This window comes from Gobio gobio (genome assembly GCF_949357685.1).
Source record: "Gobio gobio genome assembly, chromosome: 22".
Lineage (NCBI taxonomy): Eukaryota > Metazoa > Chordata > Actinopteri > Cypriniformes > Gobionidae > Gobio > Gobio gobio.
Window position 1 is genome coordinate 5035562 of NC_137118.1, and position 21360 is coordinate 5056921.

The 21360-nt window shown below is 37.3% G+C and overlaps 1 protein-coding gene across 1 annotated transcript in view; it reads left to right on the forward strand.

Moving 5' to 3' along the window:
- opcml (opioid binding protein/cell adhesion molecule-like) overlaps positions 1 to 21360 on the forward strand; it is a 253293-nt gene that overhangs the window by 102107 nt on the left and 129826 nt on the right. The gene's annotated exons all lie outside the window — the stretch shown is intronic.

Here is a 21360-nt window from a genome sequence, read left to right on the forward strand (position 1 = left end):
ACATTTTGGAACTCTGCACTCTCCTCTGACTGTCGACCGTGTGGTTCTAGAAATTCTCTCCGAATTTAGTGTGACAAATTTTCTCAATGGGGGAGCAACAGTGTTATGGATAATTTTAAATAAAGCAGAAATTTGATTATATTTAATAAGATTTTCAAAACTCAAGATGTTATATTTACTTTGTACTTTACAGTGATGGTACTGGCGAGGCTTCTTATCATGTATTTTTATGGCCCTTTTATACAGTGATTCAAGTAATTATAACGATGTTTTACATGCCTGAGACCAACTGGACATGCAATACAGAAGATGTGGAACAATCATAGTGTTGAGATATATATTTGAGGCATCCGTAGTTAATGAATTTCTAATATGTTTATAGTTCATCAAATTAAATTTCAATTTGTTACTAAGATTTTTTATGTGACTTTTAAAACCAAGGTTCGAATCAATTATTAGACCTAAATATTTTGTTTCATTTACATTTTTTAACTGTTTGTCCATTTACTCGAATTTCCTGAGTTACTTGTAATTTACGTCTATTTGAAAAAATTATTGAGACTGTTTTTTCAACGTTTAAAGTCAAACAAGACGTATGTAACCATTGTGCAACTTTTTGCATCTCTTTTGATAATTTGTCTGCAACCTCCAGCTCGTTTTCCCCAGAAGTGAAGATAACCGTGTCATCAGCGTACATGATTATGTCAACGTCCGAACACACTGCAGGGAGGTCATTTATATAGATACTAAAAAGCAAGGGTCCCAAAATAGACCCTTGCGGCACCCCCATCGAAGTGGCTCTGAACGCAGATTGGATATTATTCACTTGTACACTGATGTCGGTCGCTCAAATAAGATCTTATCCAATTTTGGGTGTGCTCAGAGAGACTATATTGATTTAATTTACTGTAAAGTATTTGATGATTGACAGTATCAAAAGCTTTACGCAGATCAAGGAAGACTGCTCCCACCACCCTTCCCCGATCCACATATGCCCTGATAGTTTCCACGAAGTAACAACAGGCGGAGTCTGTTGAATATTTCCGTCTGAAACCAAATTGCATTGGATTTAAAAGAGCTTGTGACTCAAAGTGGTAGGTCAGTTGCTCTGCCACCGTCTTCTCAAGCACTTTTGACGCAGCTGGGAGGATGCTTATTGGACGATAATTGTTCATGTCTTGTTTGTTCCCAGACTTAAATATCGGAGTGACAATCGCAGGTTTTAAGGCTGTTGGAAAAATACCCTCACAAATCGATTGATTAATCATTATTGTCAACGGATCAGAAAAGATGTCCTTATATTGTTTAAGAAAAGAAGTATCAAGTCCATAAATATCTTTTGATTTGCTATTGTTTAGCACAGTAATAATCTTCTCAACTTTAGTTTTGGTGATTAAACTAAGATTAAAATCAGATTTGTCACTGATTGTGAGAGGGAGGTGAGCAATGCGAAAATTATGAGCCATTTTTTGAACATTGTTTAAAAAATAATCATTAAAATTTGATGCTACTGCAAAAGAATCATCAATAATTTTTCCCTCTATATTGAGACAAATATTCCCACATACTGACTTTTCTTTTCCAATCAATTTATCAATAGTTTTCCATATTATTCTACTATTACCTTGTGCATTTCTAATGATTTCAAGAAAAAAACTGGCTTTGGCCTTTCTAAGCTCAGTTTGGGTGTTGCAAACATTGATGACGTGTTTTGTGGGCGGAGCCTACCTGGTGGCAGTAGCACTCTGTGGAAGCCATGTAATAAAACAAAAAAAGGTCACAATTTTTTCTTTTTTTCTTGCATTTACAAGTTTATATTTCACAATTCTAAGAAGAAATATCAGAATTGCAAGGTATAATCTTGATATTCTGTCTTTTTGTGATATCAACTCAATTCATCATCTAGTGTTTAAATGAAATCCATGCTTTAATAGCAGACTAATCACAGGGTTCATCAGTCCAGTCTGTGGCTTGCAATCATAAATGTCTGCGTTTGGCTTCACGGAGCGTCTTTGACGGCGGTACTCCATAAATATGAAGACCATCTTTTTTGCATTCTGTTATACATGCAAAGGCACAAGACGACATTTTTGTCTCATTCCGTGGATTTTTGCCCATTTTCCTCCACTTGTTACCACTGTTTTTCTGCCACCACAATGCGTGCGCAGCTGTGCTGTCTGCTCACAAATGGTCTATATGTGTCATCATCACCACATGGCTTTCTAGTTCTTGGGTGATCCTAGATAAAGTTTTGATGGTAAATTTCTGTGGTAAAAGTCATTATAAGACGCGTGGGTCACAACCAAAAAGTTGCCAACCACCGCCAGGGTTTTTGATCATTTTCACAAAAAGGTAATGGTCCATAGAATATTTTTTTGTATGAATATCCGAGCATGCAATATATCAAAAGGTGCAGACCCTCTGCTTTTAAACAAACAAAAAAAAAAAACAGTTTTATTCTAGCGTCATGCATTCCTTTTTTTATCAACACTTGTATGGGTATATGGGTAAGTTTAATAAAAAAAGCAACATTTTGAAAAAGCTGAGAAAATCAAATTTTTGTCAAAAACTACATCCGGATCAGATTCAAAGCCATGATCAAACACAGATGGAGTCCATCAATGCTTCACAGTCCTGTAGCTCGTTCTGGGTCGACATTACATTCAGTGACATTAGGCATTAGGTTTTGATTTATATGATTTTTAATATTGATGATCCGTTAATTTACATATGCATCTGCTTGCATACGATCGCTTGTTTTTTTTGCGTCGTCTTCGCCTGTGTTTTGATCAGGAGATTCTGAACTCATTCAGAAGATACGCATAATAGCGCCCCCTAGCACATGACAGTGAAAACACGGAAACCTGGAAAATTGTGTTTGGTGGGGAAAGAGTTAATGGACAGACAGAGTAAGTACACAAACATTTCCATTATTAGACTAAAGAGCACTTCACCATAACTTACATTCACTTATCACTTATAGTTTATTTAAACAAGGATTTTTTGCAGTTCCTAATAAACTTAAAGGCACAATATGTAAGTATTGTAATATGTATTTTTGGATTAAAATAACCAAAGACTACTAGAACAATGTTATATATATTTTTGACTTGAGTCCTTACATTATCCCAAATGATTCCACAAATGTTTAAATCCAGAGAAATAAGTGATTTTAACCAGGACACGGATCGGATCAATGACACCAGACCCGCGTTACCCTCGAATTGTAGTTTTATTTAGTAGAAACCATGGAAACACCAAAGACACTTTAATATTTGATATGTTTTATTAGACAGGTGAGCAACTGTTTGGATCATTCATGGACAGAAAACGAATGATTGTTCTCCAGCTCAACACAGTTAGTCTTTTTGTTTAAATCTGGTGTTCTTGATTTACCGCGAGTGCCATGTTTTACCGCCTAATATCGCTCTAGCTCACTGCAGTGTGAACAAGTGTCTCATAGTAGCGACGAGCGAACGCACAGATAAGTATTATAACATAACTTTAACACACTCAGATGCGGAAGAAGCGGAAGTGTGTGGCGTTATAAAAGCTCCACTGCTCTCAAGCCATGTGTCGCGGTCATCTCTCATTAGCGGACGTGCCCTGATTCATACTATAGTAGCGTTAATAAATCTTTAATACATTAGCTCATCCATGAATATGATTTCTGCCCAAGTCCCGTTGGATTCTTTTCCCACCGGCTGTAGAGGTAAACACAACAACTCCCATGATTCCGCGAAATCACGGCGTCATCAAGCTGTTTTGAATAAGCGACCTCTAGCAGCGAAAATTACATATTGTGCCTTTAATGGCAAAATGGCATGTTTTTTCACTCTTCATAAAGTCATCTTGTTCAATCAACACAACCATAGCTGTAATTTTTCCTGACCTAAATGTTTTCTCATCATAATCATAGCTCTGGCCCTTTCAGGTAAAGATTAAAAACAACTCTGTGAGGGATACAATATTACATTTCATATCTCACTTTATGCATGGCTGACATGCCATTGTCACTTGTTTAGCTTTAGTTTCTCATTGATGAATGTGTTGGAAACCTTTGCAACCGTGTTCTTGATGTTTGCTGATTAATAAATTAAAGTTAAAACGGTCACACACCCTCGCGGTGCTTCTGAAGAGACGCCCGTTATGCCGACACAACTGTGTGACAGATAAAAATGTGCAGGCCATGAGCCGCTCCCTGTATGAGATTTGTCATCATATCCAGTCCAGTTGCTTCAGGGTCAGGACTCAAATTAATTCCTAACTGACTACAGCAGCAGACTGTGTGAGTGATAGTGGAGGCTGCTATTTTTGAACAATAGAAATGCATGTGTCTGCTGGCTGGATGGATGCAATAGTAGCACCAGGTCGTTTTAAATTGCCCTGTAATTTGCTAACATTTTGTGAAACCGCACAGAGGAGTTCATTACTGCGCTGTAGCACTGCAGGGAAGGATGTCCCTTTAAAAGCCATTAAAACTTTGGCCCACCCCAACATGTTTACACACTGTAATACTATTTCAGTCTTTGCTTGAAAGCGTCGCATTCAATTCAACGCGTTACTTACTGTTTGTTTGTAATTAATTGTGAAATTTCGTGAAAATTGATTCTACACAGATTTTGCCTCCCAAATTGATTTCATCGCATAAAATAGCATTGCAAACAATGGATATTTTGTCCACTGTGGTCTTATTTTGGATTTTATGTAAAGATAGTCACTTTTTTTGTACATTTTATTATTCACAGCTATTCCGAAATGGAGACAGGTGTGCCTGCGACGAAAGATGGTCTTTTGTTTGTTCGCATTGGCATTCAAAGCAACAGGTTACCAGAAATATTAGAGGTCTCCATTATGTATTTCAGCAAACAATTCCATGTCTCTGACGGAGGAACTAAATGGGGGAATAATTGCAAAGCACCAAACAAGACGCCATTGTTTTGCTGCACCGGCTGCTTTGTGGGTGTCAACAATATTTCTCAAAATGAACACACAAAAAAAATCTTTCTTATAAGTTTGCAGTTAGAGAAAATGAATGTGAATCAGCATAATATGTTCATTTCTCACTCATTGTGATGTTTAAAAACTAAGACATGACGGCAGAACATCTGTGCGATCTGTTTCTTGCCTTAAGGAAACTGTAGCTTAGGCATGAAATGTATTCAAAGCTATTAAACATTCTAGATCAAGTGCAGCTGCGAACATGCATCAAACCTCTTCGTAATGTCTTTGATTTGATGTTTTCGCACCGCTTTGTAATTTGAAATGAGAAGCAACCTTCGAACAAGCTGTACAACAGCACCTCTTTCTTCTCTTTCAGAAATGTATTCCCAAGGACACAACACTCGTGGTTAGTTTAGCAGAAGTTATCACAGGAGAGGAGACCTCCTCAGTTCACTGCAAGGTTAGCGACTTTCCTCTGGGAGAACGCTTCGTCCTGTTCAAACAGATTTTCCAGACTGAAGATAATGCTAGTAGTGTTGCGCATCCTTTAAACTCAACCTTGAGTCAGGGACTTTGAGGTCGAAGGAATACGGTTTTAGAGAGGTTCTGTAGTGCAGGTGGCCCGTTGAGGGGTCAGCCAAAGAGCTCCTGTTATGAATCACAGTCTGGGTTAGAAAACCAGAGGACTGTAAATCATGCATTTCCTTCATGCAAATGGACTTGTCACTGCTGTCTTATTGTCTAAAGACGTCTGTTTAGGAATTTTCTCAACATCATGATGAATATTCAATAGAAGATGGTTCAATATTAATTAATTCTTCCCTCATGTTGTTCCAAACCCGTTGGACTGTCTGTGGAACACAAAAGCAGATGTTTAGCAGAATGTCAAAGCTGTTTCCCCCCCATAGAATAGGGCTTTTCACACTGTGCTTGACCCTTGGTTATTGTTATTCTAAACCTCACTTTAGTCCCAGGTAGAAACGTTGTACACATGTCATTTAACACTCAAAAAATTATTGTATGATGCTGTTCACTTTATGTAAGCAATTCATCTTCACTGTTAGACATTTATAAGAGATTTTACAGTAACTTACTGGCCAGTAAGTTACTGTATTTGAGATTTACAGTACAATAACCGCATTTCAGTTTACAGTAACTACATGTTACTGTAATTTTGTAATACAGTACAGTTACTGTAAACCTTGGTTAACAGTGCATTAATCCTATTCCTATTCAATCATTAATACTTACTGAATTACATTAATTCTTACATTAATCTATCCTACAGAAGTAATCCAAACAGACACAATTATTATGAAATATAAAATTCTTTATTTAAAACATTTTAAGTGCTTTAACTTAAACATGTAAATGTGTGGAAAAAGTTCACTTTAAAACATCCTCGAATCAAATCTTATTTTCAGAAAATCATGTATAAAAGTAATCAGAGTGCATTCAATATCACTTATTTTACATTTTATTTACATTTACATTTACGCATTTGGCAGACGCTTTTATCCAAAGTGACTTGCATTGCATTCAAGATACACATTTTACATTTTGTCAGTTCTTGCTTTCCCTGGGAATTGAACCCATGACCTTGCTAGCGCCCCACGCTATTGTTTGAGCTACAATTTTAAAAACTCTACAGAAAATAGTTGGTATAATACTGTAAATAGTTGGTTGAAGAATACTGTAACTTTGGTGCAAAATACACATATACATGAATAAAATATAAACAAAGAGCAAATTAATTCTGAAAAAAGTTATCACAACACAACACAAACACAAGTTTTATGTCTGTACCGATCTGTGCCATCTTCCACAATGGATGATTTCAAACAGGAACCAGGATTCTGCTCCATTATGGCAAGAAGTCCCTCTAGATAAGAATGAAATGAAGTTAGTCATACAATTTTAGTATACACAAACTTTTTACACTGTTGGAATTTAATAAAAAATAATAATCCCATTACAATTCATCATAATGGTAAAATAGTATTTTATAGACAGTTAACACTTTGAGGTACACCTAGCTAAACTTGTCTAGTCTAATCCAGTCCTGCAATGGCTTCATGAAGATGTGAAATGAAATGTTCAGTTTTTGTTTTAGCTGGTGATTCAATGCTATGAATATTTTGAAGAATGTTCTTTGATGCTGAACCTGATTGCATATTAGAGAGGTGTCTCTGTTATTTAGCTTAACAAAATTGATATTGAGTAAAAAAAACTAAAGAAAACTGTCAGTACATAATAGTAGCAGCAGCACAAACTACATGCTCCAAAAAAGTAATATTACTGAATCACCTCAACATGATTTCACAAACTATTTAATCAAAAACAACAATGTAACCTTTTATTGCAGGATGGATTACATGTATACTGCATTAGCTTTAGTAAGGTATCCTCAAACTTAATGCTGCATTCACACAGGGCACCGGCGTTAACGCTTCACATTTACTCTGAATGGGTGACGTCATGCGTTGCTGAACTGAATTGTGGGTTCCGTCGCGTCGCTTCACTCACGTTGCAAGCGGCAGAAGTTGAAAGGTGTGTTCGACATCAGCTGTGGCTGGATGCAACCAATCGGCGAGAGTAGCCGCGTGCAGGCGGGGAGGAGCTGCAAACGGAGACGTGAAGTCTGACACTTTCTGCTTCCCGCAGTGATGCTTGCGCTGTGTTTGCACACTTTATCAGCTGAAGTGAAATAAATGCAGTATTTGTCAATACACAGATGTTTCAGAGACATTTTTTTGTCATGTAATACTTTATGCACTGCTTAATACAGCGTGTGTTTGTACAAGAATAAAGTTAACATACAAGCCTAAACTATCAATGAAGTGGGGTCTACGTTTTTCATCTGTTTTATTTTGATAAACATGACAATATAACATCGCAACTACATGAAAAGAGGTTTAACTGTTATAAAAAACAGATTTGTGCGCATTAGAGGAACTGAAGGTTTTAGAATAAACACGAAACACGTGATCGCAGTCATGCGGAGAATCTGACCAATCGTGGAACAGCTGTGTCATCATCAAAGTCCGTGCAGTCGCTCTGGAGAAACTGCACCGGCTGTATTAGCCGACTGCTCTCGAATCGCTCTCGCGGTGCTTTGATGCCATACGTCACTATCACGTGGCGTCGGCACTGTCTCAAGTCAGACAAAATTTCTAACCGGCATGACGCCCTGTGTGAATGCAGCGTAAGTGTCTGTGTACATTACATATCCTAATAAAAAAGTGTCTCACCTAGTCCAAGTTTTTCCATTCAAACTCCATTAGGTGGCGAAGGAAGGATGACACTCTGTTGTTGATTACAGTTGTCTTCCTGTTAACAACTTCCCCGGTCTTCCGACTCACTCCGGTTTTGGTGGTGCATCTTGTTCCCTCCTCTGGGTTTTTCCTCACGATAAAAACTTTAAGCAAGAGAAAATTAAGAGAATAAAGATATTTTAAATTTCATCACCCTTAGTGCCTTTGCTTTAAATGTTTTTGGTAACACTTTAGAATAATGGTCCGTCATTAAACGGATAGTTCACCAAAAAAAAGAAAGTAAATTCTGTCATTTACTCGCCCTGTTGTTCTAAACCTTTTAAAGAATGTTTGTAACCAGACAATTTTGAGGCACCATTCACTTCCATAGTAGGAAAGAATGACTATAGAAGTGAATGGTGCCTCAATCTGTTAGGTTACAAACATTCTTCATCTTCTTTTGTGTTCAGAAATGTATTCAGGTTTGCACTTGAGCAACATTATTTTAAAGTTTTGCCATGTTTTTTTCATAAATTATATATCATCTGCCAAAATCATCCAAAAATTGTCCAGGACTGCTTAAATTCCAGAAAATAAAATTATATTCTGTCAGTCCTGGACAAACACAGTTTTGGATTATTTCAGTATCATATAATTTATGAAAAAAAAACATGGTACATGGCTAGTTACAGCTAAAAAGAGGTGGAAAAACTAAATTTTGTGATTCAGTTAAACAGACCCGACTAAAACATACAAGAAAAACTTTGAATTAACAGTAATATGTGGAGAAACAAAGAGGACTAACGTTACTTACCGTTGTATGAGTTCCAGTGTCGCACAGCACAGGCAGGCTCCTGGTATTCATATCTAAAGTGTAAAATAAATAATGTCAATCCAAATGTAAACTTTGCTTGTTAACGACGTTATTTTTGCAACTAGTGGCCAACGTTAATTTACTAACTAACGTCGTCCTAATATACGCTTAATACGCTCGATAAACAAAATCTTCATTGTATTGTTAAAGTTAATTCAATAAACTCACTAACGTTAAGTCTTTTTAAAAATAAAACGTTAGGTTTACGTTACCTCAGTTTTAGTACCAAAGCTGAAGCAAATGATACGTTTCAAATGATATGTAGGTTATGCAAATGATACATAACCTAACGTTATGTAAATATGTTGTCCGGGCCGTGAGCTCTCTCCTCGGGCAAAACTTACAACGCTGGCTGCACTGGTTCCTAATCTAATTCAATAAACTCATTTTTTTAAATAAAACGTTAGGTTTACCTCAGTTTTTAGCAGCAAAGTTTAAGCAAATGATAACCTAACGTTATGTAAAGTATGTTGTCCGGACTGTGAGCTCTCTCCTCGGGCAAAACTTACAACGCTGCACCGGTTCCTAATCTAATTCAATAAACTACTTTTTTTTTTTTAAATAAAACGTTAGGTTTATCTCAGTTTTTAGCACCAATGCTGACAAGCTAAAATTGGGGTGCAGACAACCGCGGCTAGTACAAATCACACTTACTTGCTTGTTTGCCGTTCTCACGAAAATTAAAAAGTCTTCGCAGGGTGTCCGGACACAGCTCATATGTTCTCTGGAACCGTGAGTTCTCTCCTCGGGTGAAACTTTCAGCGCTGCACTGATGGTTCCTAATATAAATCTAAAGCAAATCCTGTCGATCCCAATTGTGCCAAAGAGGACGTTGTGGTAAATACAGTATTATACTTTATTTTTAAAAAATACAGGAAATCACTGTATTTGGTGTTTGACGCCATAGAAAATACCCATGATAATGGGAATTACAGTTATTTACTGTAAAGAGAATTTACAGTATTATACTGGGTGATATATAGTAAATAACTGTACAAATTACAGAAATGTCTAACAGTGTTGATTTAACACAATTATATCAGGTTTCTGGTTCAAATGTAATTGATTCATGTTAAACTGGCTTAAAACCGTTACTCTTTGACATAACTTGATGTTTTCATTTTGAAATAACATGTTTCAATCAAGTAACGCCAATCAAACAAGACTTTCATTGCTAATAACAATTAAAGTAGTTTTTTTTAAATAACTACTTTGGGCATGCCATGAATTTAACATAACTATCTTCTGGCTAGCCAATAAGACCTTGTTGTAAAAATAGTACTTCACTAAGTAAAAATAATCAATTAAACTGGATTACTTGTTTTGGTTTGTTTTTTTTATATTCACTTTAGAATAATTAAATTGAATAGTTTTGGACACAATTAAGAATGTTAACTTGATGGCATTGAATTAACCTTACTTAAAAAACTTTAGTTTACTGAAATAAACAATGTTAATTAAATTCAACATAACCCAATTATGTGGAACCTGTTGACATAAAAAAAATTAAGTAAATCCAACGTGTATATATTTTTTTTTCAGTGAACCTGGGGTTATGCAGGGCTCGACATGAAGCCTGTTAACATGCTTGTCCTTCGGACAAGTAAATGTCATTCACTTGTCCGAGTAAAAAATGTGCTTGGAGGGAAATTTGTATTTTATTACTTTGTGTGTGTGTAATTTATTCTGAACCAATATTCTCACCAGTGTTCAATCAGCTTTGACATATTTTAAATCTGCATATTTATGGTATTTTTACCTTTTATAAAGGGCATTTTTTTCTCCATAATCTTATTAAATATAGGCTATGCTTCAGCTTTAATTTTATATTCTTAAATTTGATCAATACATTAAACTAGATTAAGACACTATGGGGCTGTTACCAATCAAATTAAATAATTTATACTGAAAACTTACAACTGTATTAAATAATGTTATGAGATTGTATAAAATATTTTTTGAATATACAAATAAGAAAAGTTGGAAAGAATGTTTAAACATGAAACTAAACCGCCAGTAGGTGGCGCAGGTGACCGTCTTAATGAGCGAGTCATTGAGTCGATTCGTTCAAACGGCTGATTCAATCAAGAATGAGGCGGTCGTTTATGAATAGGTCATTGAATTTTTGATTCAACCGGTTCGTTCAAAGTGCTGAATCATTCAGTAACACACACTGTTGCTGTGAGATGCGTTATGGTTCTGCTGTGATCTTTGTTTGGAACTATTTTCACTGCTGAAATAGAACAAAAACACTCAATATTGCATCTAAAATGAAAGTGATTTGATGTTAATTAATTGTTTATGGAACTGTCTTATGAAATCAGTGTCACGTTTTCAATCGTGCTGTCAGGAACTCTTGGTAACTCTTGGTAATGTGATGTTGCAACTGTATCATATGTTATAAATAAACTGCGTGAGCCTCAACAACACAGCCCTGTTACCGTCAGTTGATTACTTTATATATTATTATTCACTGTCAATCGCCACTTACACTAATGAATGCAGAATCATTCTTGCATTTTGGTGATTCCAGAGTTATTTTTTGTTATTGACGTTTTAATCAGCTTGTCCGGTCGGGCAAGTCAAATTCTCTTTCACTTGCCCCTTCAAAAAAATCCACTTGTCCTGGACAAGTGGACAAGCGTTAATGTCAGGCCCTGGGTTATGAAACCCTGCATTGCCGTGCCCAAAACATGTCAAACATTTCAAATAATGACTGAAAATGCATCAATTAGAGTTTAACTCTTTATAGTTTGAAAAACATGATGGCAGTCAGACATGTATATTATGAGGATGTGCAATGCTAAAGAGCCTTTATGTAAACAAGTCACATGCTGCGTTTGTCCAATCGTCCACACCGCACATAGTATGTAAATAAGAATGCCTAGTGTTAGTGTGAATTTTCTGCATGGATTTATTGTTAACCCTGGTACAATATGTCCAGTGTGAAATATGATGCAAGATAACCTAGAATTCTGTTCATTCAGGGTCTAGACAATTTCAAGTGTGAAAAGCCCTAATGAAATAAATGGTGACTAGGGGCTGTTAAACTCTATAAATGACACAAAGTGACATAAAGCATCTTACAATATGATTACATCCTAGATTACACATTCTGTCAAATATCTCCTATAGTGGTAGTGTGTAGAAGAAATAAAATCATAAGGGTTTGGAACGACAATGAGAGTGAGAAAATGATGTAAAAATATTCCTGTAAATCCACCGATTTAACTGGTCTAAATGGTGAAAGACAAACTTGTGGAGTGTGACAAGCATGTATGGTGCACTCTGGGATCAAGGAGTTCAGAATCGTCTGTGTCGCATGTCTCAGACTTTGTGACACTAATGAATAGATTTTGTGAGCTTTGCTTCAGTTTTGGTCCTGAAAGGTCAACTGGGGGATTATTGTTTAGCCAGATATTTTTGAAGGGATTTGTTTTTTTAAGAAAACTAAACATGGAAGAAATGCCATGTGAAGAATACATCCTACTGTTGTGTTGCCTTAGGTTCAATTTTTGCCAGTACAAGTTGACCTTTGTTAGTGTTGTTTTTTTTGTTGTTGCCCAACAAATAACCTTTAATAAATACATTCTAAACACCTTTATTAGAGATAACTTTTGGATCTCTATAGCTGTTAAAAAACAAAACTGCTTGCATTTTGCGGAAGAACATTGTTTTGGTTGTGCTTCATCTTTGTGTGACTGTACGGATTAATGTTTTTTTCTCATAACAAAAAAAAAGAGAGAGAGAGATTATCCTATTGCTCATAAAACATATAGGCTTAAGAGATACAAGCAGTTTAGATGGAAAGGATCTCAAGCTGAGTAGCTGAAGACGTTACTGCTATACCTATTAATAGACACTACTTCCTGGTTAACAATTTCCAGCACAGCGCTACATCAACCTTAATGAAATGACCCTTCACAATAGATAATGCTTTACAATGAACTTTGTTAGAAAGCTACATATGGCAATTTATCTGTGCAATAACATACCATACTCGCATGTTGAGTAGTAAAAATCCCATCTATGCGTCACTTATACAACATTTCAAATCCTTTAGTTCTCACCATCTCTGAAAAGCCAGCCAATGTTGATTCTCATTCTATTAAAAGCTCTGTCATTTTCTCTTTTTGACAGCAAACTCCTCTTTTCTGGTTTTTTTTTTAAATGGGTGATTCCTCAGGTTCAGAGGTTTAAGATATAACGTGCTCCATGTCAACTTTTCTTGCTCATTGTGACAAATAACCTATGTCACTCCCACACCATACACACGTCAAAGTAGACGGAGCAACATTTCTCTATTTAGGGATGTGACGAGATGTTTAGTCAGTCGACATAACATCTCCATTCTCTCCATCAGGGAATGAGGTAGGGCTGTACGATTAATCGAAACCGAAATATATATAGACATATTTTTCCCATGTCGGTTATTTCAGTTTTAGTCACGTGACTCCGCCCAGTCAGTCACATCAAGTGCAGTTTGCGGGCACACGGAGAGATGCAAGAGCAGTTATCTGTGTTTATAGATGCCCAGAATCACTATAGTAACTGCATGTTTTACACAGTTTATACAGGTAAGTTAATTGCCGTTCTTATAGCCTATGCTGACACACACACACACACACACACACACACACACACACACACACACACACACACACACACACACACACACACACACACACACACACACACACACACACACACACACACACACACACACACACACCGAAGCCAGATCGCTTTCACTTTCGTCCTCATGAAGTTTGTCAAGTAAATGCGTTTAAAGGCTTGAACATTTAAAGCGATTGTGCACTATTCAAAAACAACAATACGGAAAACTTCTCCGTTCAGTGCTCATGAGCTTTTTTCTGTGACACAGAGCCGAGCCGTGTCGCGTCTCTCACAACACGCGCGCGCTGAAGACAGACCTCTCACCTGCGTCCTCACAAAGCTTTGCCAATTGTATGTGTTTTAAGGCCTGTCAGTTTGAACATTAAAGTGATTTTAGACCATCAGATGTGTGTTATGTTGAACTAATGCCTGATATATTGTGACACACGAACACTCAGACAGAAGCACATCATGTGAAGATCACGCGCAGAGAGCAGCGCAGAAACGCAGTGTCAACACTGTCCTGTGACTAAAGTAAAGTCACTAAAGTAGCTTAGAAACTCAACCGTTATAGGCATGTATTTTAATATCTTTGAAGTACAAACCACAGCTTCATAATGAATAGAGACGGTATGAGTAATTCACACTCACACAATCACTCTCTCATTAATGCATTCAGATAAATGTAATGTAGGCCTATGTGCTAATTTATCTGTATCTGATGTACAACAAGCAGAAATCTGCCCCATAGACAATAACTGCTGAAAGAGAACCGTTTCCTTCAAGTATTTTAAAATCACAAAGAAATGCACTTTTTCATTAGAAAAAAAAAATCCACCTTAGATAGTAGAAAATATTTACAGTAAAAACATTATCAGGAACTTACTCAAAATCCTTATGAGGGCAAAAAATGGAAAGCAAAAAAAGAATTGGGGTAAAATGTTAAATTAGTGGAGGTTTTTATTTTTGGTCAAATCGTTACAGCCTTAGAATGAGGGTTACATAACCAAAATGTTCTCTTTTAAGTCTTGCACTTGAACAGACAAATTCACACAAAAATTGTCAACATGCCCGTCTTGGGGAGTATTCTAGCAAACATAGTAGGTCATGTCTTTAATGAACGTAAAAAGTCGAGAAAGACAACATGTGTACAGTATCAGTATATTGGATCCGTGCATTATGTCTTAGTGACAGCAGCCTACTGTTGTCTGTTTTTTAATGTTAATCAAACAAAAGACAAGGTTTTGTAACTTTAATAATGATTCATCTTTGTTTAATTTATACCGTGAAGATTATATGCAATGTTGTTTTACATTTTGAATACTTTATTCAATTTCTGTTCCTGAAAACTACTGTTAGATACCTGAAAAGCACTGCTTTTTTTATATGTATCTTTGCTCTATTGTATTTATTTGTGCTGTTGCTTGTAGTTTTTTGTTCTTATTTTCTATATTTTTATTTGACAGTAGTCATTTTTTCCCTGAACACAGCACATACCGAACCGTGATAAAAACTGAACTGTGAGTAATTACACCTCTACTATCTACCCCATACCTACCTACATTCCTTCCCAACAAACAGTAGTGTTTGTAATGTTTTTCAGTGTTTTTTGAACAAATTGTTTGAGTGTTACAAAGACACTTGTTTAATTCCTGCACAGATCAGTGTTTTAGAACAAATCAGTTAAGTGAATGATGTATTGACTCGCTCATGAAGACAGTCACTTGTTTTGTTCCTTGTATGAATCAGTGTTGAACGAATGAGTCCATGTCTCACTCATAAAGACACTTGCTGGCATAATGATGTACCATGCAGAAAGACTCATTACAAAATCACACCATTTATGCACAGACTGAAAAGATTTTTGGAACAGATTCGTAGTCTGTTTTAATTTGAACTATAGTTCCAAATGCACAGTTTAATATCAGAGTACAGAATCTAATCTAAACTATGTTAATGTGTTCAATTCGTCTGCAACAGCTGTTCAGGTTGCATTCATCATTAGGCCTATTGTTTAAAAAGAGCTGTTTTTCTCCTCTGGTACTGGGGCATGTGGAAATTTAAGGCACCAGCGACTGCAAAACATACACACTATTTCAGTGATACACAGAAGTTACTTTTATTGAGTCTGCATTTGACAAATTGTTAGTTTAACGTTAGACACTACAGACGGGGACATCGAACATCAGGTGACAGCACGAAAGTGAGCGTGCATGAATAGTTTTGAGTGACTCTAAATGCCAACCGGAGATTGAGCGTTAGATTTTACCAGCTATACCAGCTGCATTAACTCATCGTCTCCCTCAACATCATTTGCATAACCATGCGGAATAATAATTGACATTTCCAACATAGCTTCTCTCGAACTGAAGTGATTTTAGCCTTCATTCCAATGCATCTAGCTGAATTAATGTTATCCAGCAGGAATGGCTCAACCGGAGTAACGTTTTTGATTGAAAAGCTTAAGCGAAATGCGTTTACCTTGAAGACAGTGGCATCCTCCTCTACCGCAGTTACTGACTCCGATAAGATCGCAAAGTCTGCAGTTGCCAGAGATTTAGTTGTTGAAATGGTATGCTAATGTCCTAGTTTTCTGGCCCAAATTGCTTTTGACCTTGAGGTTAAATGTGGACATTTACAGTGCACATATATAAGTATCCTGCCATTTGGTAAGAAATTAAGAGATAATGAGCAAGATATGATATGCCAGAGTGCATTTAGACTAGAGGTGTCATACCACACTAATATGCACTTAGAAATAGTTCCATTCTCACATAGCTGGAAAATTACTAATACTATTTAACAGTGATTTATAAGTGCAAAATATGTTGAAACTTGCTACTATGTTTATCCATTTGATTGCCATTTATAGTTCTAACTCTAAATTCTAATTGGATCAGCCATCTTATACTATAATGACTATACACTCACCTAAAGGATTATTAGGAACACATACTAATACTGTGTTTGACCCCTTTTCGCCTTCAGAACTGCCTTAATTCTATGTGGCATTGATTCAACAAGGTGCTGAAAGCATTCTTTAGAAATGTTGGCCCATATTGATAGGATAGCATCTTGCAGTTGATGGAGATTTGTGGGATGCACATCCAGGGCACGAAGCTCCCGTTCCACCACATCCCAAAGATGCTCTATTGGGTTGAGATCTGGTGTCTGTGGGGGCCATTTTAGTCCAGTGAACTCATTGTCATGTTCAAGAAACCAATTTGAAAATGATTGGAGCTTTGTGACATGGTGCATTATCCTGCTGGAAGTAGCCGTCAGAGGATGGGGACATGGTGGTCATAAAGGGATGGACATGGTCAGAAACAATGCTCAGGTAGGCCGTGGCATTTAAACGATGCCCAATTGGCACTAAGGGGCCTAAAGTGTGCCAAGAAAACATCCCCCACACCATTACACCACCACCACCAGCCTGCACAGTGGTAACAAGGCATGATGGATCCATGTTCTCATTCTGTTTATGCCAAATTCTGGCTCTACCATCTGAATGTCTCAACAGAAATCGAGACTCATCAGACCAGGCAACATTTTTCCAGTCTTCAACTGTCCAATTTTGGTGAGCTTGTGCAAATTGTAGCCTCTTTTTCCTATTTGTAGTGGAGATGAGTGGTACCCGGTGGGGTCTTCTGCTGTTGTAGCCCATCCGCCTCAAGGTTGTGCGTGTTGTGGCTTCACAAATGCTTTGCTGCATTCCTCGGTTGTAAAGAGTGGTTATTTCAGTCAAAGTTGCTCTTCTATCAGCTTGAATCAGTCGGCCCATTCTCCTCTGACCTCTAGCATCAACAAGGCATTTTCACCCACAGGACTGCCGCATACTGGATGTTTTTCCCTTTTCACACCATTCTTTGTAAACCCTAGAAATGGTTGTGTGTGAAAATCCCAGTAACTGAGCTGATTGTGAAATACTCAGACCGGTCCGTCTGGCACCAACAACCATGCCACGCTCAAAATTGCTTAAATCACCTTTCTTTCCCATTCTGACATTCAGTTTGGAGTTCAGGAGATTGTCTTGACCAGGACCACACCCCTAAATGCATTGAAGCAACTGCCATGTGATTGGTTGATTAGATAATTGCATTAATGAGAAATTGAACAGGTGTTCCTAATAATCCTTTAGGTGAGTGTAAAATGACTATAAATACACACAGATGTGACTGTATATTCTATATTAATGTGGCAATTTTCTATGTTGCAATTTGTGTTACATTATTTAAAGGGGTTGTGCCCATTTTAGCAAGAAGGAAAAGAACATTTGGATTGGCAGATGGATAGCTGGATAAATATAGATGGATAGGTAATTCTAAATAATTGCAGCCCCTACAACTAACAGAACGGCAGCACAAGGCAGACAGGAGTTAATCAAAAGTGACTGTAGTTATATCACAAACAGCCTACGTGACCCACTTTGTGCCATATCTGCCTCTGCAAGACGACAGTAGACTCACATTTGCCTCCTTCCGTGACTTCTTTCCGTTTCCTTCATGGTGATCCGTTTATATTAGTGGTGTTCACTGTGTAGAGACCTTTTGCCTACCGCTGAATATGCACGACAACACGGAGTGAGATGATCAATTGACCTGAATTGATACAGAGATGCAGTTTTAGATATTAAAAACTTCCACCTGAAGGGACTGAGCACAACTGAGATTCCTCCAGAAAAACAATCAAACAAAGAAATATAATTGGCTCATTGTGTCTACAAATGGTTGTATTTTCCACATTTTGTGCTAAATCAATCAGTTCAGGTGTTAAGGATCAGTAGACTTCTGTTGTTTTTCCCCTTCCGAGAATTATCATCAAATCAAGGGTATCATTTTCAACACATTACTGAGGCATGGATTCACACTACTAATTAGCTAAACTGATCTACAATTTGCTTAGGTCAGCCGGGTTTTAATTAAAAAGCAGTTGAATCAAATAAGCTTTTCAAGTACCAGGTAACATCAGAGGGAGATATATATGTTTTAATTAAATCTTATCTCATGCCATACTTCCAGTTGGCATGTTCTTCATCATCATCATCATCACCACCATCATTTTAATGCAACGCTCTTGGAAAAACGGTCAAATCCCCTCAATAAACCCCCTTTAACCCTTCTCTTCTCATTTCTTTTGCTGTAGCGAAGCTGCCATCAATGTAAACATAAACTAGTTGAGTGATTAATTTAGGATTAGTCAAAGACTGTGGTGAACACGAGAATGATAATCCAGGATCAATCACACACCACATAAAATATTTGGAGACTGATCGCTGTAATCTCTTATGAATGAAGAGTAATGGAAATATGCAAATAAGGCTAAATATGACGACTTTAACAATTGAATGTTGCTGAGAGTGATGTTTTTCATGGGTCTGATTGCACAATCACTTATTAAAATATGATTACAATTTTTGGCTGATGTTATATGCAGCACTAATCTTTTTAAGGTGGTTTGCAGCTCTTAGCTGAGCGGCAGAATCCCGGCTGGTCTGTGTGCTGGTTTTAGAGGTGTGTGTTCAGGGCCGGATTAACCATTAGGGCAACTGGTCACTTGCCCAGGGGCACAGGACATCTAAGGGGCCCTGGGCACTGTCAAATATTATGTTAGATCACGTTATAAACGCAATCCTCACTTTCCTAATAATATGTAGATTTTTGCAACCCGTTCGATCAAAATATTATGTTAAATCACGTCAAAAACTAAAAGTGTCTGTAGCTTCTTGCGCTGCTGCGCAGCGAGAAGACGAGCTGTCACGCCGAATCACGTGACTTGAAGCTCTGAAATCAGCTGTTGAGGCGGGTGGACAAAATTTGGCCTGGTTTGGGGTCAGTTTGGTTGTTTTCAAACATCTACATTTTATAGTCTAATTGGTTAATAATAAACTCAAGTGTGCATCATGACACACACCGGCCCACATCCCCCTTCTCTATGACGTAGAGTCAGCTGGCGTTGGTGTTGACGTCGCCGACGAGCACGCACTTTCAGCCAATCAGCGATCAGCAGGGAGTCGCGGCTCGCGCTCATTCATGACAGGTTTTCAGCGCGAAATTGTAGCTGGATATCAAATGATCGCTATGCCAAAGTGGCATAAATATGTAAGTTATCTACAGTAATGAGTGGGAGAGTGACCCAACTCTCAAAACGTGGATTACACCTGTGACTCAAAGACTCTTACATATAACTAACTCAAAGAGCACGGTTGAATGATTGAATTGAAATAGTATATGACTCCTGTCCATCATGGTGTGCACACTGGCCTGACCAGGACATCTGCACCTTTTAAAGCGTCTAGACTGCGCTGTACTCGTCCCAACAGCTGCTGAAAGAGGTTTGAATAAACGATTAATCCATTTTGACTGTGTTAAGTTCTGCGTTATGTTCTATAAATATTGTACTTCACGAAAGACATAACGTTACTGTAGTTCTATCAAGTTAAACACAAAGGTAAACGCATTATTGTTGTTAATTTTTTATTGTATCAGTGAATGACACATTTTGGCTGTGGTGTGTGCAGTAAAGTGTGCGTAATGCCTGCTAATTACATTGTTTATTCCGATTATATTGGGCACTTTTTGCACTTAAATGATGCATGTGTTTTTCCATGGGTTAAAATCATCGGTTAATTTCGTGATTTTGACAGTTTCCACTTGGACATTTTAGTCATGCATGACTGTTTTTGAATGCCCTGTTTTGATCCATTTTCCTGAGAAATGTTTTTTATTTTAATTTTATTTTGACATTATTTGGTTTTAAGGAGATACAATGGTGCTAATCAGCCTTGATTGACATGGCAATAAAATTATATAACATTATTTTGGCAGTTCAAATTTTGGGCGTCTTTTTCTTGAATTGAGTGGGTTTTAGTGAGCTTTTTGGCTTGAAATCGTCGACCCAATCAGTCAACACTGTCTGAAATTTAAACAGGAGCGCCAAAAGAAATTTTAAAAGAGAAAATGAATTGAAATTAGTCAACATTGTGAAACATATTCCAAAAATAGCCACAATTTCACATTGTAGCATTTTAGAAATAAAAAATCTCTGGTTTTAAGTTAAGGCTTCACTAGCGGTCTGCTTTATTTCACTGTTGCAGTCAAAATATAATTGATTGGCTATATTGAAACATTTAATAATTACTCTGTAGCAGCCACCAAGTTCTGTGAAAGATTCATTGTAAAAAGTTAAGTTAAACATTATTGCATCATTAGTGTTCTGTCTCTTGAATGCATTTTATGCTGAGGCTATTACATACATCGCCACTGAGCATTGCAGAAGCCTGATTTGTTAGTATAGAAGTATAGGCTCTATGCTCTTGGTGATAGCGACTTTGCGATTGTCGCTTTGGGGCAGGGGCAGCCCTTGAGTCTTGTTGCCCAGGGCACAGGAAATTGTTAATCCGGCCCTGTGTGTGTTTCAGGTGGTAGACTGGCTTTCTGACCGTCTAAACCAGCTGAATACAATACAATTTGAAAACACACACTAGGATGTTTGGTTTATAGTAGGGTACAACAGGGCTAAAAGCTCCACGGGGTAAAAGGCTCCTTTATTTTCCTCTAAACCACTAGATGGCACAAAAATTTGCCTCAGCACTTCCCAAAACTTTCGCTTTTCAAGATGCACGTGGAAATTTGTCTGATCCTTGACGTGATCGCGGACAGCAGCGCAAAGTTG